Source organism: Adiantum capillus-veneris, chromosome 3 (assembly GCF_014529385.1).
Source record: "Adiantum capillus-veneris isolate H3 chromosome 3, ASM1452938v2, whole genome shotgun sequence".
Taxonomy (NCBI): Eukaryota; Viridiplantae; Streptophyta; class Polypodiopsida; order Polypodiales; family Pteridaceae; genus Adiantum; species Adiantum capillus-veneris.
Window position 1 is genome coordinate 147,809,524 of NC_140933.1, and position 18,315 is coordinate 147,827,838.

Consider the following 18,315-nt stretch of genomic DNA (forward strand, 5'->3'; position numbering starts at 1 on the left):
CTTGGCCAAAACACTAGCCAACGGCTCCATGGCCCCTTGCTGAGCCTGTTGCTCAGTAGCCTGCTGTAGCAGAATAGGAGAGAGCTTTACTGGAGAAGGTGATCTGGAAGATGTGGAACCTGATGAAGGAATGGGTGATGTATGTGGAGGTATGGGTGATGAGGTTGATGGACTTCTACTAGTTACCAAAGGTCGTCTCTGTTGCAAAAGACATTAAAAAAGAATACGTTTTGAGCAAAAAAACACGAGAATAGAAAATGTTATGAAACATACTGTACGTTTCAATACGGGATGTCTCGTATTCTAAATAAAGTACGCGTATTATAGTTGCTATGGCAGTAGAGTATGGGATTCAGTTTAGCAACTGTTGTCGATGGCAATGTATGATGAATATGTGTTGCAAAGAATGGGTATGGGCTGAGAGAGGTCGAGGAGCTGGGTTGGGTAGCAATTGGCGATGTATGACGTGTATCAACAGAGGATTGGGATGGTGTAAAAGAGTTAATGAGTTGGTCTGGCTGGCTTTTATAATCAGGTTCAAGGTTGTTGACAACACGTGTGGGATGGATATTTACTTGGTGTTTTTGATTTTTGAAATCTATTGTGTGGTGTGTGTGTGTATTAATGATGTGGCGTGTCTGTCCATGATAACTGTTGAGTGCTGAGAACATTCATAGATCCCTCAATACTGAGATATATTGTTTGTTATAATGACCAGGTGAGGTGTATGATCAAGGAAGATACTTTGCAGGTGAAAGTGGAGAGGTGGAGCAGCAATGATCTGCGCATTTACGAGTTTAGGCAGATCTGGGCCAGTATGGAAAGGGGAGATTTATGTTTCGGTAATGATGCCACGTTGTAAAAGCACACCATTAATCAAACTCTCCTTTCCTTGTTGTGACTCCTTTTTATCTCTCAAGTACTATCCCTCTTTTGGGGTCCGTAACGTAACTGGCTCTTCTACCCTATCAGCAACAGCCCCAATCATAGTCTCTCCCTTCTCCTGATCACCCGCTGCTAGCAATTCAACACAATCTTTAATGCCAGAAACCTGTGAACGCTAGTGAGGTGGCATCAAGGGGGTTACAGAGGGTTACTTACACGGTTTGCAACATTTCTTCCAAAAAAATCAGCTTCCCACGCGGCGCGCACCGCGCGGCCGGGGGGGGGGGGGGGGGGGGGGGGGGGGGGGGGGGGGGGGGGGGGGGGTGGTGGGGGGGGGGCGGAGGGGGTTGTGTTCTAATTATTTGCTGGCAAGCTCCTCGCATTTGTACAGCCTTGTCTCTAGATGGAGATGAGCTTGTCTTTTTGCTACTTTAGCAAGCTAATATTGCTTTAACCAAATTCCAATGGTGTTCATGCAAAGGTCCAAGTCTCACAAGAAGTTCCATCTTTCATAGTTTCCTACGTTTTGCACCTGATAGAAGCAAAATGATAGATGAATCCAGGAAAAGCCCAAACTTACGTTTAAAGGAAAGGGCAAGGTGTAGACTCATGGTAGTCATCCACAAGACAATATAACCAGCAGACCCATCATGTTGTAGCATTGACAAAATACGACTCCCCGTTGACGCCAATGCCCTATAGTGGGTGTAGAACTAGGTACAAATATATGCTCTCCCACCCACACCCCCCCAAAACACGCACACATGAGCGTACATAACTCATGGGATATAGAGCAGATTTGCCTATGATGAAGCCTAGCACTAAAAGAAGCCTTATATAGGAAGAAATAGCACAAAAATAGGAAAGTTGATAGTACATACACACTTCCGAAGATAGAAAGAATTAACACACTATCAACTGGTCATAACTCTGACCAAAACTTTACAATGCAAAGTCTCCTTGTCCGCTATATGCCCAAAAAAATATGCCTGAACGAATCCAGGATAAGCCCGTATTCACCTTACGAGAATATCTTGAATGTTTTGCCCACTACCTAGTGCTACAATCTACAGACCCTTGATTTTGTAGAAGCGACGTTTTGGTGCAAAAAATTTAAAATTTACTTCTACAGCCTATTGTTGATGAGAGTTGTCTTTGCAGTACTTGTACACTCTTCAGGGATGGTTGAAAACCTCCAGCAACTGCTTTTTTAAGGCTAAAATTTAGGCAACTGGCTCCTCCCTTTTTTTCCAGAGCAGCCCAGCAAGGTATCATGAGAGAAAAAAGGGAACCTTAATTGATTCTCCTTGGACTGAGAGCCATCCGTGAGTCAAGCCATAGTAGCCATGAAGTTTCGAAATGTTCCGTATGAAACGAGTTTCAAAAGTTTCGAAACAATTTTGCTAAACTATGAAACGCCACTACAGAAGGTTCACCACCAACCATGAATAAGAAACCATAAACATGAAATTGGAGAGTTAGGCATAGGAGGATCACAAATACCCACCTTCCAACATATGGAATGCAGACGAGACAGGATTCCAAAGCTCAAGAGACAAAGGAATGAAAGTGGCAAGTGCTAGCAAAAAAGGGAGCAAAATTTGTGTATGATGTCACATGTGATTCACGTGAATGGATGACAGTTTTGTGTTGTGTAAATGCTATTGGTCAGACGATTCTTGCATACTATATTTTCAAGGATAGTTGAGTTAAGGGCAACTATATTCAACATTGTGAACCAAGTGTTGCAATGGCTGTTCAAAAAAAGGCTTGGATGATGGGAGAACTTTTTGAAGATTGGCTGGATCACTTCGACAAAGCTATCACTTCAGCCATTGGCAAAGAGAGCAGGCATCTCCTAATTCTAGATGTCCAAGGAAGGCATGTCTCCTTGGATGTTGTCAAGAAAGCGCGGGACTCAGGAATAGATATCATTACACTTCCCGCGCATACATCTCACAAGCTTCACCACCTAGATGTATGGGTCTCTAAATCATTGAAGACTCACTTTTGCAAGGAACGTGACATTTGGCATATGAAGACCCTTTCAAGGCAAGCTAGCGAGAGAGAATTGGCCACAATTGTGGCAAAAGCAGTATGCTCCGCTTTTATAGAGGCCAACATTAAGGCAGGTTTCAAGGCCACTGAAATTTGGCCATTTGGTACAAATTTGATAATATGCCATGCAACCACATAAAACATTGTTGATGATGCAGCGGCTGATGAGGATTTGTCACAGGTACCTAACACACCGGTAGCTCCAAATATTGAAGATGAAGCTATCCATACACTCAACACTATGGCAAACCAAGAAATAGATGATGTATTTTTGGAATCTACTCCAACTATCAACGACATTTCTTTCACTCAACTTATGGAATACGAAGACACACCAGGTTTTTTTGAAGGTCATGAACAACAAGCAACATATCCAAATATGGAAAATTAATCTACTCCATTGACATATTCAACAAGTAATCACTGCGAAAGGCAGCAAAGCAGTGTAGTTAACAATCCATTCCAAAACATTCAACCAAACAGATTTCAGATTGTGAATCACGATTTCATTAACTAACAGCAAGGGCTTTCAGCGTGGAACTCAGCAAGTAATTGTAGCGGAGATAATGTGTCGTGCTCTCTACACTCCAACAGAATGAAAACACTGAAGACAATGAATAACAGAGCGAACAAACACAAAGACTCAACAGTAGAACCCTGAACAGCATGGGACTTGACTAACTCAAAGAAACCAGTATAGACTCTGGCATGGCAACACACTCAGCTCCAGCCCAGAACTCACGGGTACAATGGGGGTGTCGAGGCTCAAATGTGCAGGGATGGTGGATACGTGCTGTGCGTGAACTCCAGACGCTAGACTCGAGACGCTCAACCACACAAAATCGATGATGATGATAGAGTCCACGACAATTGGAACCAACCACACATATGTATCTCTTAAAGAGCCACCAACAGCCAGAAGATATTCCAATCCAGCTAAGCCTATCTTTAAACTGAGGTGGTGGTGTTCTGGCCACGGTGTTCACTAGACCACCATCCGTATCACTTGCCACGTGTCAATTCCCAGGTGAGAGTCCGTCAGTGTGAACTCCAGCCCAACTGCAACCAATTGTTTGTCCTGTCTTGTGCCAGTGACACTGTAGCCCTGCTACAAGTTGCCAGCCATAAGACCACTCACCGTCTTGGTGAGAGTGAACACTGAAACTAGCAGGAAATGCAATCAACCCGATTGGAGCTCTGTGGAGAAGAAATGATAGAATGTTTTATTTGCAGAATATGAGAAAGTAGGCAACCTGCCACAGTGAGATAGGCTGACAGAGAGCAAAAACCAAAGAAGGCCCGCCAAATTTAGCCAGTTTTCTTCGAGGCAACCCGGCCTGGAATTTTCAATTTGTTGTCCTTAGAAAATACACTAAAGCCGGTTCTTTGTGAACATTGCGGGGTCAGCAAAAATTGCTTCAGTGACCGGCTTAGGTGTCACATACTTGCTGCTGGCTCAGAGGCTTACTGGGTTCAGTTACAGTAGAAATGTTGGAGGAGAATGTATCCTCAGGCAGAGATTGAATAGAGACCCATAAACAAGGCATAGACTCGGTAGCTTCAAACCACTCCAGCAGATCTTCGTCTGACCCGTCAGGTGGAGTGGGCTGCTTCAATTCAAGGTTAGACTCCATTGACAAGGAGCTATGTTGCACCATTGGATCTATGCCTCCTTCAAGTCGAATGGGTTTCATTGGGGAGCCAAGAGTGTGTATCCACATCGCGTCATGCTTTAGTGTGCCGCAGCCATGGTCTACCGTTGAGCAAGGGAAATCCTCCCTCAACCTCCGGAAGACGAACAACAACAAAATCCAAGCTAAAGGTGCAGTCACAGAGGCACCTTGTCCACTATGCCCAATGGGTAGTCAGTCCTTTGGTTAGCCAAGGTAATTGTGAAGGGAGCAGGTCGAGTAGGGTGTAGACCTAAAGCCAACATAGTGAACTTGGGCATCAGGTTGATGCTAGATCCACCATCCACTATCACTCTTGAGAATTGCTGCCCCACGATGTACACGGTGAGACAAGGGCTTCTATAATTAGTGAGGAGAGCAGCGGGATGGGACACCATATAGGACTCTCATGGTTGCACTGGGAGGTGCTTGCCACTAGGACTTGCTTCAGGGTAAAGTGACTGAATAACTGCAAGGGTGTCACTTTGAGAAGTTGCATTTAGCCGCAGCATGTCATAGAGCGACAATTGTTGGAAGGTGTTCTTCAAGATTGTCTCTGCTGTAAGCTTTTCTTTTTCTACTAGTGGTTTCTCTGGAACCTTGATCTGTTGTAAATCGGCTACTGCTTCCAAGAAAGCTTCATCAATATCGGAGAGCATAGATGAGGATCCTCGCTTGGCACTAGGGGATGGCTTATCGATAGTTGGAAGCGGGGTATCCATTGGTGGGATAGTGGGGGAAAGAGTGGAACTTGTTGGAAGACTGAGACCCAAGGATGCTCCCTAGGCCCGAGTGAGGACACCAGTGGGCTCTTGGACCTAAACTTGTCCTGAGGGGCCACCACATTAGTAGAAGGTTATGGTTGAGGGATGGTGCCAACTGCTATCAAATTGATTTTGGGAAAGGTGAATTCAGGTGGGTTGGAAGACGTAGATGCACGTTGTTTTGGGCAGTCCTTACTATAGTGATCCCGAGACTCAGGGCAATGTTGGCAAGGAGGACATCCTTCTGGCAGAGGAAATTTGCTTTGGTAATGCCCATATTTTCCGCATGCGTAGCACAAAGTGGGCTGATTGGATGGGCGAAACGAAGGACAAGGCAGTCTTTGCTCCTGTTGCATGGAGGGTGGACGTATAGAAGCTTTGAGGGGCCGAGGGAGCATTTGCATGATAAAAGCTTTGAGATCCCATCGGACGGGGTCCCCATAAGTTGGTAGGATTCTTCTTCTGTTACTTGTTCTTCTTAGGGTTTAGGCCCCTCGGCCAGCATCTGCAAGTTGGCTCCATTCTTCAGGGCTTTGACACGTCAACAGTTTGTGACATCTCCCCTTCTTGAAAGAGAGCAATCGTCCGCGATTATAGCATATCTGCAAAACAACTCAAGTTAGCTCAATTTTTTTTTTCCGAGGGACAATCAGTATGCTCTTTTTGTTAAGGAGTTAGCTTCTCCTTTCGGCTCTTTTGATCAAGGAGTTGGCTTCTCCTTTCATCCAAATCAGAACTCTTCATTTTCCGGCGTAGTAAAATTAGCCATCGCACCCAGACTGCACTGATCTTCCACGGGTGCCTTGATGCGCTAAAATTACATACCCAGGCAATCTCATCCAATTAGGAATATTCAGTGGTTGGCATATCACAATGCAACGCAAATGCTCACATATGCATGTTACAAGACATAGAAACATAAAGTCGCCGATGAACACTCCTCCCGCATAACCTAACAAGGTCCAGGCCGGGAGATATTCAATTCCTCCCGCATAACCTAAAAAGGTCCGGGCCTGGAGATATAGAGGCCTTTTACAACCAAAGGCCCCCCATACCGCAGCCTGCGTCGTTTGGAGGTGCTGAGAGTAACCACTGCTCAGACTTCTTAATACTCCTCCCGCATAACTATCTCGGTCCGGGCCCGGAGTCACAACAACAATTATTTTACAAGCATACAAGCTCCCCAGGCATCGGCCTGCGTCGTTTGGAGGTTTTCTAGCATACAACGAAACGCTCCCCAGGCATTGGCTTACGTCGTTCCGAGGTTCAAACAATACCAAAACAGTATTTCTCACTTCTCCACCCGGGAGTAAAATCACCAATCAATGAAACCAGTATTAAAACCAGAGTCCAACATTTCAAATGGCACCAAAACAGGTTCAAAACAAATACCATCCATTTCAAACAAATTCCAACAGGATCGCCAAACAAGTTCTCAAACAGATTCTCAAACAAAATTTAAACTTAAAAAGTAATCTCACATCAGTCGAGCTCGAAAAGTCGACCGACTTTTCATTCTAAAACGTGCACCAAAAAAAATTAGGGTTAGGTTCCTTCCATAAGGTCGTAGCCGACCACAACATGGTCCATCAGCTCTTGGACAGATAGTGTTCCTCTGGTGGCGATGGTAGTCCCAAGACAACAATCGCACTGGACCTCCGAGGTTTTTAGCTCGTGAAGAGACATCTATTGAGAGATGTCGAGAAATTTCAAGATATAATCTGCAAGGGTTTCCATGGCAAGCATTTCAGGATACCCCACTCTGCAAAAAGTTACACTCCGAAGGAAGATATTAGAAACCATATAACTTCGGGCAAAAATTTTCTTGAAAGCTTGCCAAGTCCTTGGAGCATAGTTTTTTTCTCACGCGCCCGATTGGCCAACCATGCTTCCGGATGCGTACGAGCATGATTGACGTATGATTGCCTTTTCCACACGTGGGGCAGCGAATTTAATAATCCGGCAAAATTTAACTATGATGTTTAAACTTTAAAGTTTTAATGTATTCTGTGGTTTTGTGTTGCTTCAATGCTCTCTAGTGTTTTAAAGTTTAAACTTGCATTCTGTGGTTTTTGTAGTGTTTTTTAGGGTGCCGTATGGTATCCCATGTATGAATCTTCAAGGGGTCTGAAGTGGGCTTGTGGCGGGCTTCCATACCCGCCCGAGTATGCCGCATGGTTGACGTTAGAAAAAACCATGCCTTGGAGTGTGCGGCTTGGTAGCTATAGACATCAACATTTGCATGGCACTACCTCTGAGAAAAACAGCAGCTCGAAACAAATCTTGGATCCTTATCTTGCAAGTGATCTTTATGGCTTATGCCTTGTAAGACATGTGCGGTGAAGACGGGAGCGCGCTTTGTCTGCTCTTTGGTAGGACCGGTATGCTTTCAGAAAAGCACACGATTGATGCTCTGATACCATTGTCACAAGACGGGCACCACGTACCAATAGAAAAGAACAAACTGAACAAACTTTTAGCACTTCAATAACAACTGAACTAAGAGAGAGAGACGACACGCGACACGGGTAATTGCAAGGCTATGCCCCATTTTCTTCCTCATTTTTGTTCCATGGAAGAGCAAAGCCCACAATCAGTATGTACTTCAATCTAACACTCAACAAGCTTTTGACAAGTTATGTACTTGCGAGTCTAAGCCCCATTTTCTTCCCCAGTTCTGTACGATGTAAGCGACAAAATCCAGAACCAATGTTTACTTCTATCTATGAAAAAATTGACAGGTACTTCTCCTACTTATGTTGATCGATGTTAACTTCTATCTATGAGCAAATTAACAAGCACTTTTCCTGCAACTGATTGATGCTGCCATTTTGTTTTGTGTAATTCCTCTTTAATTGATGAATCTGTTACTTGCAAAGAATTGTAGACTATGGCCAGCAAGGAACACAAGCTATTCATTTATTGCATGCAACAAGTATAATGCTTTACAAAGATTCTTGTTTCACTAATGCATAGGACACATCCATCAATACTAAGTGAGTGATGACACTCACCATTGCTTTGAGTGTACAATCGGGAATTGCGGCTCTGAGGTGATTGAGTGACCCTCCGAACGCTTGCTCTCCCCTCGTCTTTGGAGCTTGTCTATGTCTGCAATCCAACCTCTGCCCTTTGTCCAGAAAGCAGGAATCCGATGCCTATTGCGGCGCTGAGGTGATTGAGTGACCTTCTGAAAGCTTGCTTCCCCCTCGTCTTTGGAGCTTGTCTATGTCCGCAATCCAACCTCTGCCCTTTGTTCAGAAAGCAGGAATCCAACCTCCACTTACTTCAACCTTGCCAAGTTGATGACGCCCCTATTCCTGCCTTCAAGACTAGTTCCCATCTTGATAGCTCTAATCTTGACAGAACTAAAGAGGGGAGACTATGTGGGTCTAAAGAATCAGAATCTATTTAGGTTCACAAAGCGAATCAAGGGCAAATTCACTCACTGGAAGCCTGCTACAAACAGAAGTGAGACATGCGAGGGCAACTTAGGAAGCATGGCAGATAGAGCTCTCAGGTAGCTGCCGAGTTTTCCTTCTTAGATAGCGTGAGGGTCATAACTGGCCATGTGCTCAAAGGAGCTAGAGCTTCTTGCAGCCAGAAGATATGCAAATTACTCATACCTTATTTTCTGTGTGGTTGATTCAGAGCATGCGAACACGTCGAAGGTGACAAAGAAGAGCAGCATTGACAGCTTTGGGGTTGTGCTGTTGGAGCTGGGGAGGTGGAAGAGGCCTGTGGAGGCGGAGCTGTATGGAGAGGGCACGGACATTGTAAGGTGGATGTTGCTTAGAAGGGCAAGGGCTAAAGAGTGAGGATGCACGCACAGCTCATGGCACCAGCAAGGAGCAGATGCTTCAGGTACTGCGCACTGCTCTGTTGAGCACAACGCCAAATCCTTCTGCTGCAGACTAAGCTTCAATGGGCCAGTCGGCATTATGGGAGTGCGCCCGCACTCTTGCCATTGTAACACCCCGCCATGCCCCATATCCTCGACATGCTTCTTCTTGCTCAACCATCTGCCAAATGCAAAGCTGGAATCGAACAATGACTGAGGTAGGCGGTTCATTACTAAGAGCTCGAGCGAACTGTAAAAATAGCTTAGGGGTTTAGATTTGAAGGGTGGAAGAAAAGCACCCTTCCACCACTTCCAGGCGGAACATAGGAGAGCTCACCTCTTCTGCCACCCTAGTGTTCACATCATGTGGTAGGCATTTCAGGTCCCTTTGCTTGCATGGCAATGCGACATAGGCTAGATAGGAAAGCTGTCAGGGTGGAAGTGCTCACGGGGAGGGGGGAGGGGGGTGGGGGGGTCGGAAGAGAAACTCGGCAGGGTGGAAGAAGAAGAAGGTGTTCTCTTCCTTGACGTGGCTGCCCTGTCAACATTTTTCACTGCCCTATGTGAACATGGCAGGGAGAGAGAGATTCTGATTTGCTCGCAGCAAAAGGTGGCCTCTTCCATCGTGCGATGTGAACCAGGCCTTAGGCTGGGGTTCCGAGGTGTCCGCTTGGTAGATTGTCAATGGCCTGTTATGGATTGAGGTGAAGATTTCATGCGGTGAGTGGTCGTCCCTCTTTGGGAGAGCCAGCACTCCAAGCAGGGACCCTATCTCGACACTTTTTGGGGGTCGGTTAGTATCCTCATTGGATACCATTTTTTTAACACATAAAATAAGAAAGCCTTTCAAAACCTCATGTGGCTTGACTGAAATGCCTTCATTGCAATGCCACGTGTTCAACAACCCCTTGTCTAGCTGGCCAGTGCCTCCCCACAAGAAAACCCAAAAATTTTATGTACCTGACCTCCCTCCCAAGTTAGACATTCCCCTACTAGCTCCTCTACCCTAATGGTATTGCTGAACACCCTGCCCTTGCTTAGGACCAACTAAAATTGTGGCAAATGGTGAGGAGAGAATGCCATGGATGCAAATTTCCACAAGGAAAAATGAGAGAAGCGAGGAAAGGTTAGTATTGACATCAAGGAGATGCTGCAGTTCCTAAGAAGAAGAAGAGAGAGCTGTCGCAGGGCCGGTCAGGCAACTAAAAAGAAAGTGCTCAACCCGACCCCCCCCAAACGCATGCTTGCAATTGCAAGAAGCTGTAGCTTCTTGCTGATATGTATTTCTTCATCGCACTCTATCCAGAATGCTCACCTACAATATTATATAAGGCTTTGTTTTGGGTTTCTGATATTTATACCATCTGTGTTGTTCACCTTCTATGCCCTTTTTTATTTTTGACTTTCCCATGTGTTGTGTAGATAGAGTGGAGGTGGTCTCAAAACCCCAATCATCTGCTTCTTGGTGGGATATTATAAATGCCTCACAATTAGTGTGTATAGCAACCTCACCCATTTTGCGTCATATGGTTAAGTCTTGGAAGGAAGTTCTCAAATATACTACATAGAAACCTCTGAATTCTCGGTAAGATGGAAATTCTCCTATCGCCAGATTGGGTGTAGTAAGGCTATCTGATACATCGATTCCAGGACAGCTTCAAATGTTGCCTTTTCGTCATGCACGCACTCACTTTTGCCTGCCTAGTGGCTATCAATTTCTATGGACACAATTGCAAGAACAGGTCCAAGTATTGGGACAACTTCATCCTCTTGATTCGGCACATGCTTGGGATGATTGAATCTTACATAAGCGCATACGATTAAAAAAAGCCTCAGCGAATTATGTATACCATTGTCTAGTAAAGATAAAGATTGGCTTGTTGATGCTGTAAACAAAGTCGGGAGAAAAAGAAAAAGGGCGTCTTGGTGGAAGAGGATTCTTCTTAGTGCTTGGCATTGCAAAAGTGTTTCTTTAGCGAGTTATGATAGGAGGCTTACCTTTGGCATCTAACTTAAAGCAAAGAAGTCCCCAAAGAGTTGGTCTAACGGTAAGGCTTTGGCCTCTCAACCCACGGGTTGTGGGTTCAAATCCCCTGTTGGGTCTCCTCTAGAGGGACACCTTGTGCTCACCTGGTGTTCACGTTGCTAGGGCTCTCGCCCTTGGACACTCGAGTGCATCCTCCTCTTGGGGTGGGTCACCCAAGGAGGTTCCTAGCTGGTTGCTACGAGTTCTCTCCGTCGTCCCCAGCACGTTGTGCATCAATTAGGTGGCCATGGCGATGCCTAACCGTGGCTCTTGCCCGATGGTACACGGTCATTGCCCGACCATGTTTCATGGCCAATATTTGGAAGAGATAAGCACCTTCCCTTGTGGGCCCTTTGGTGCGTCGAGAAAACAAAAAACCTTAAAGTGAAGAAACCTTTCTAATGGATTTTGTTATTTTTGCCGAACCTGCCAAGAAACAAGCCAACACAGATTTATTCGATGTCCTGTGGCTTGCCAAATATGGAGTTTTATCTCTTCTCCTTGGAAGGTGGTAATTGGGCAATCTGTAACAAACTGCTGACGCGTCAAAGCCCTGAAGAATGGAGTCAACTTGCTGATGTCGGCCGAGAGGCCTAAACCCTAAGAAGAACAAGTAACAGAAGAAGTCCACCCAACTTATGGGGACCTGATGGGGTCCCAAGTGACATAAAGGAATAAAATAAAGCAGGATCCGGACACACTCCAAAACTGATGACGTGGCAGATTTCCGAAAATTGCACGGACATGATGATGTGGCAGACTGTACGGATTTCCGTGTTTTGCGGCTGGCTGATGACGTGGCAGGCTGTACGGATTTCCATAAATTGCGCTGGCAGCTTTTGGCATTGCTTTTTGGGCCAGAAGCTTTTGAGTTTTGAAGGCTTTTCACTGTAACTGCTTTTCAGGCCAAGGGCCTTTAAATATGAGGCTAGAGCTCATTTTCTGGCATGCTTCCTAGAGTAAGGTGCAGAGTCTGGAGTATCGGCTTGTACTGTGTTGATGCAATATAAAGAAATACCGAAAGGGGCGCCAAGGTTTGGGGCCAATACTCTCTGGGGTGGAATTTCGCCACTCTGTGTCGCGTGTTGTCTCTCTCTCTCTCAGTTTAGTTGTTATTTAAAGTGCTTAAAGTTGTTCAGTCTGTTCTTTTCTATTGGCACGTGGTGCCCGTCTTGTGACAGTGGTATCAGAGCATCAGGCGTGTGCTTTTCTGAAAGCACACCGGTCCTACAAAAGAGCAGACAGAGCTATTGGAATTTTATTCTGGGTATCTTCGCCCTCCAACCCGGACTTATTAGCCACTCCCACCCTTATTTCATCGCGCATCGGGCTCGCTCCCGTCTTCATCGCAGTGTCTTACAGGACATAAGCCAATTAAGATCACTTGCAAGAGAAAGATCCAGATTTGTTTCAAGTCACTGTTTTTTCTCAGAAGCAGTGCCATGTAGATGTTGATTTCTACAGCTACCAAGCAGCATACTCCAAGTACTTGGCAAGCTTTCAAGAAAATTTTGCCTGAAGTTGTATGGTTTTTGACATCTTCCTTCGGAGTGCAACATCTGGCAGAGTGGGGTATCCTGAAATGCTTGCCATGGAAATCCTAGCAGATTATAACTTGAAATTTTCTCAACTTCTCTCAGTAGATGTCTCTTTACGAGCAGATGACCTTGGAGGTCCGGTACGATTGTTATGTGTTGGGACTACAATCGCCGCTAGACGAAAACTGTCTGTCCAAAAGCTGATGGACCATGTTGTGGTTGTCTACGACCTTATGGAAGGAACCTAACCCTAATTTTTGGTGCAGGTTTCAGGATGGAAAAGTCAGACTTTTCGAGCTCGACTGATGTCGAGATTGCTTTTTAAGTTTGAAATCTGTTTGAGAACTTGTTTGGTGATTCTGTTTGGAATTTGTTTGAAATGGATGGTATCTGTTTTGAACGTGTTTTGGTGCCGATTTGAATTGTTTGACTCTGGTTTTAATATTGGTTTCAATGATTGGTGATTTTACTCCCGGGTGGAGTAGTGAGAAAAGATGTTTGAGAATGCTTGTTCATACTCATGGCCCGGACCCTTGTGGTTATTTGTGGGGGGAGTATTGAATGGTTGAAAAGTGTTGTTTTTACTCATGGCCCGGACCCTTGTGGTTATTTACGAGGGGAGTATTGTTGTTTTTACTCATGGCCCGGACCCTTGTGGTTATTTACGGGGGGAGTATTGTTGTTGTTACTCATGGCCCGGACCTGGATGGTTATGCGGGAGGAGTATTAAGAAGTCTGAGCAGTGGTTACTCTCAGCACCTCCAAACGACGCAGGCTGCGGTCTAGGGGGCTTTTGGTTGTAAAAGGCCTCTATATCTCATGGCCCAGACCTTTTTAGGTTATTTGCAGGAGGAGTGATGAGGGAGTCGTTGAACAGCTCATGGCCCGGACCTGGATGGTTATTTGCAGGGGGAGTGTTCATCGGCAGCTTTATGTTTCTACGTCTTGTACCATGCATATGTGAGCATTTGTGTTGCATTGTGATGTGCCAATTACTGAAAATTCCTAATTGGATGAGATTGCTTGGGTATGTAATTTTAGTGCATCAAGACACCCGTGGAAGATCAGTGCGGTGGTCTGGGTGTGATGGCTAATTTTACTACGCCGGAATATCAAGAGTTCCGATCTGGACGAAAGAAGAAGCTAACTCCTTGATCAAAAGAGCAGAAAGGAGAAGCGAACTCCTTGATCAAAACAGGCGACAAAACAGGCGAACTCCTTGATCAAAACAGGCGACAGGAGAAGCTAACTCCTTGATCAGAAGAGCAGAAAGGAGAAGCTAACTCCTTAATAAAAAGAGCAAGCTGATTGTCCCTCGGAATGTCCCTCGGAAATTTTTAAAGCTAACTTGAGTTGTTTTGCAGATATGCTGTAATCGCGGACGATTACTCTCTTTCAAGAAGGGGAGATGTAACAAACTGCTGACGTGTCAAAGCCCTGAAGAATGGAGTCAACTTGCAGATGGCCTAAACCCTCAGAAGAACAAGTAACAGAAGAAGTCCACCCAACTTATGGGGACCCCGTCCGATGGGGCCCCAAGTGACATAAAGGATTAAAATAAAGCAGGATCCGGACACACTCCAAAACTGATGACGTGGCAAATTTCCGAAAATTGCGCTGACATGATGACGTGGCAGGCTTTACGGATTTCCGTAAATTGCGCTGGCAGCTTTTAACATTGCTTTTTGGACCAAAAGCTTTTGAGTTTTGAAGGCTTTTCACTGTAACTGCTTTTCAGGCCAAGGGCCTTTAAATATAAGGCTAGGGCTCATTCTCTGGCATGCCTTGTACTGTGTTGATGCAATATAAAGAAATACCGAAAGGGGCGCCAAGGTTTGGGGCCAATGCTCTCTGGGGTGGAATTCCGCCACTCCGTGTCGCGTGTTGTCTCTCTCTCTCTCTCCCTCAGTTCAGTTGTTATTTGAAGTGCTTAAAGTTGTTCAGTCAGTTCTTTTCTATTGGCACGTGGTGCCCGTCTTGTGACACAATCTTTATCATCACAACAATGGCTGTTCGATAGTAACAATGGGGCAAGGAACGATCAGTCAAATCATGTCATATTTACTTTTTTCTGATGGTTGGGTCTTTCACACATATGGTTTATGTGCAATGCTTTTCTTTTTGATTCCCAATCGGGGGTCACAAGTGTAGAGGGGATAATGTGTCGTGCTCTCTATAGTGGGTGCTCCTCAGTACAATGTGCATGAAATCTCACTCCAACAGAATGAATACACAAAAGACAATGAATAACAGAGCAACAACACAACGACTTAACAGTAGAGCCTGAACAGCATGGGACTCGACTAACTCAAAGAAACCAGTACAGACTTTGACATGGCAGCACACTCAGCTCCAACCCAGAACTCATGGGTACAATGGGGTCAATGAGTTTAGACTTCTCTTGCAAGGATGGCGCAAAGCAAAAACAGTAGCATCTCTATTTGTAACCGCACTCTCTGCGACACGTAGAGGCCCTTCCATAGCTGCATAAGTGGCTGAGTGACGTCGGTGAGTGGCTGCCAACCTCTGCTCCAAGTTCAATGGTAGCAATAGCATGTCGGGACTCCTGCAATATCTCCTCAGAGAGTCAAAAGAGAGAGTCTGTCTGGCGGGGCAGGCTAGTACGTAGCACAATTGGTGAACTCGTAGCATGCAAAGTAGGGGTAGGCAAGACAGGTGGAGTGGATGTGCCTGAGATAGGTAGAGGGGAAGAGCGAGCTGCATGCAGGGTATGGGAGGTAGTCGCTGTGGTAGAAGTGAAAATGGTAGAAGTAGGGAGAGGGACACACACTGGAGAAGTCGTAGCTGGGACATGCATAGTGTGATTTGAAACACCAGAGCATAGCACCGGTTCAACAGAACAAGTAGCACGAGTAGACCAGGAGCGTCAGGCAGGGTGCTTCACCCGAAGATGCTGACTTTGTGATATTGGCAATGATAGTAGAGATTCCACTGGGTCCTTCACCACTTTAGCCCTTTTCTTCTTTTTCTTCTCGAGTAGATCCGCCGCATGAAGTGAAGGGTGGGGCCGCTACTCTCAGAGCGAGAAGGTGAGGGAGTCCCATAGAAGAATTGGTTAGTCTAGGTTGCAGGTAAGAAGGCGATTAATTGATGGTTGGGGAAGGACGAGAGCAGGATGCAAAGGATAAGGGGACGAGAGGGGTTTGGTAGGCCAGGTAGTGACGTGGATAGATAGAGGCGAGGGAGTAGGTAAGAGGCGAGAGGGGAGAGTAAGGGCAAGGGGGATGGGCAGGGACGAGAGGGGAGAGTAGGGGCGAGGGGGGGATGGGCAGGGACAAGAGGGGAGAGGGTAGGGACGAGAGAGGGATGGTAGGGGTGAGAGTAGGTGGGGAGAGAGAGGTGCGGGGAAAATAGGTGGGTAGGGACAGGCTGCCCTATGCTCAGTTCACACGCAGAACAATTTGCAAAGTATGGCAGTTGTTTGGAAAATTCAGGTTTGCACACTATGGCAGTTTGGTGTGAGAACTCAGGCGCCCAAGGCTGCTGTGGTGGATGTAGGAGATGAATACAGTATTGGTTGTGAAAACCTGATTGGTGGTGAGGATAGAACTACTAGGGGGAGAGAGATGGTTTTGTAAAACTTTGGCAAAGTAAACATACACTGCTATGTTCACAAGGGCTAACAAACAGAAACTTAAGTCCACATGTGAGATGAAGACCATAATTAAGAAAAGAAGAGTAAAACAACGGCTAGCATCCTCTGAAAAACAAGGGACACATCATGAAGGGAAGGGGCGATACAAGTTAAGATGAGAAGCTCCATGAAAAATAGAGAAGTACTCGATTGGACAGATCGAGACCTCAGTGCAACAGAATAAAGATGCGGATTCGATTAACCAAATAGCTGAATGTTTAATGAAAGAACACACTTCATTCATTGTTTAGAGGGGGAATCAATTGAAGAACTTGTGGGACAGAAGATAGACATAGTCATAAGGAAGAACATTGCTGAAAAATGGGTCAAAGATGAAGGTGAGGCAAGGATTGTGATGCAAACAAATGATAGAAGTCAGCTGAATAGATGGCAGGTTAGTAGGGAGCACAAGGTTGGCTAAGGCTAGACTGATTGAGGCGGAAGGCACGCTGTAGGGTAAAGTACTAGTGGAGAGAGAATAGCGACTTATGGGTTATGGTGAGGGTAGTAGCATTTGATCCTAGATCCATTACCAACGGCAAGGGAACACCTTCTAGAGTCACTAACTGTACTGCGCCATGTGGCAGAATCACCTATACCTTGTATGGTCCTTGCTAGGCTGGGACCAACTTCTTTGCTTTTTTTTGATATTGAGCTTGATAAAGTAGCACTAGTGATCCTTGCATTATTTTTGGCTTACGGAGATGGCGATGCTATGGAGACATGCAGAGGACGGTTGGACTGCTTACTCGGTTTCGGTCCACAACGCTGACACACATCACAAACCTTGACATGCGCTATTGCATCCCAAAAAACATAGGGCCACCAAAGACCACTCTGTAGAATTTTTTGGGTGGTGATGTGACCAGGGTAATGACCACCGGTTGGACCATTGTGGGAATCCTCAAGAATATGCTCAACTTCATGGGGCTCCGGAGACACACCGCCTCAGAACACCATCTGGTCCCAACTTGTAGAGCTGGCCTCCAATCAGAGTGAATGGTCTAAACTTCAACAATAATATTCTCTTTTGCAATGGATATACATTCTCTGGGTACAGGCCAATAGATAGCAAATGCAAGACATCGCCGTACCATTCCGGAGTTGTATCCACCTTAAAGAGACTGCTATCTGGAAAGTCATCTGCAATCCCTGTAGCTTCTTTACCTGTTTGAATGCGAGAGAGGTGGTCGGCCATGACGTGATGCTTGCTGGGACGGAGAACTACCTCGAAATCAAACTCTTGAAATAGAAGTGGCCACCACCACACTCGATCTGCAACTTGTGGCTTATTCAGTAGATAGCGCAGGGCATGGTGATCAATTAATTGTGAAGTGGATCCCTAATAAATAGTGACTAAATTTTTGTAGAGCATACACAATAGCCAAACCTTCCCTTTCTGTCGTGCTGTAGTTGCGCTCTGCTTTAGTGAGCAGTCGACTTGCATAGTGAACAAGCCGATCGAGGTTGAACTCCTTGCTAGGCTGAGTCAACACAGCATCCACAACTAGTTGACTCGCATCCGTATGCACATGAAATGGGAGAGATCAATTAGGGGCAACTAGAATAGGTGCTTCAGTTTGACGTTTTTCAAGGTATGCAATGCTTCAGCTGCGGGCTTTGACCATTGAAAGGGTACAATAGCACTGATGGGCTGGGTCAACGGTTGGGCTACATGTGCATACATCCGGATGAACCTGCGATGATAGCCTGTGCGGCCTATAAAGCTCTGAACACATTTGGGATTGATGGGAGGAGGCAACTTCAAGATGGCTACTATCTTCTCTGGTTAGGTGCTAAACCTTTAGCAGACACCACATGGCCTAAAAGTGTACCTTCAGTGACCAAAAATGGCATTTGTTCGGATTGAGCTTCAGA

At 45.6% G+C, this 18,315-nt stretch overlaps 1 protein-coding gene across 3 annotated transcripts in view; it reads left to right on the forward strand.

The window, feature by feature from the left end:
• LOC147461895 (pentatricopeptide repeat-containing protein At3g12770-like) overlaps positions 1-18,315 on the forward strand; it is a 141,801-nt gene that overhangs the window by 38,134 nt on the left and 85,352 nt on the right. For 2 of the 3 annotated variants that reach the window (XR_015187655.1, XR_015187654.1), the window contains exon 2: positions 719-842. The gene's annotated coding sequence lies outside the window, so the exon portion shown is untranslated. Of the gene's footprint in view, positions 1-718; positions 897-18,315 lie in introns of those variants that run through there. The other variant, XR_015187656.1, reaches the window with a different exon arrangement.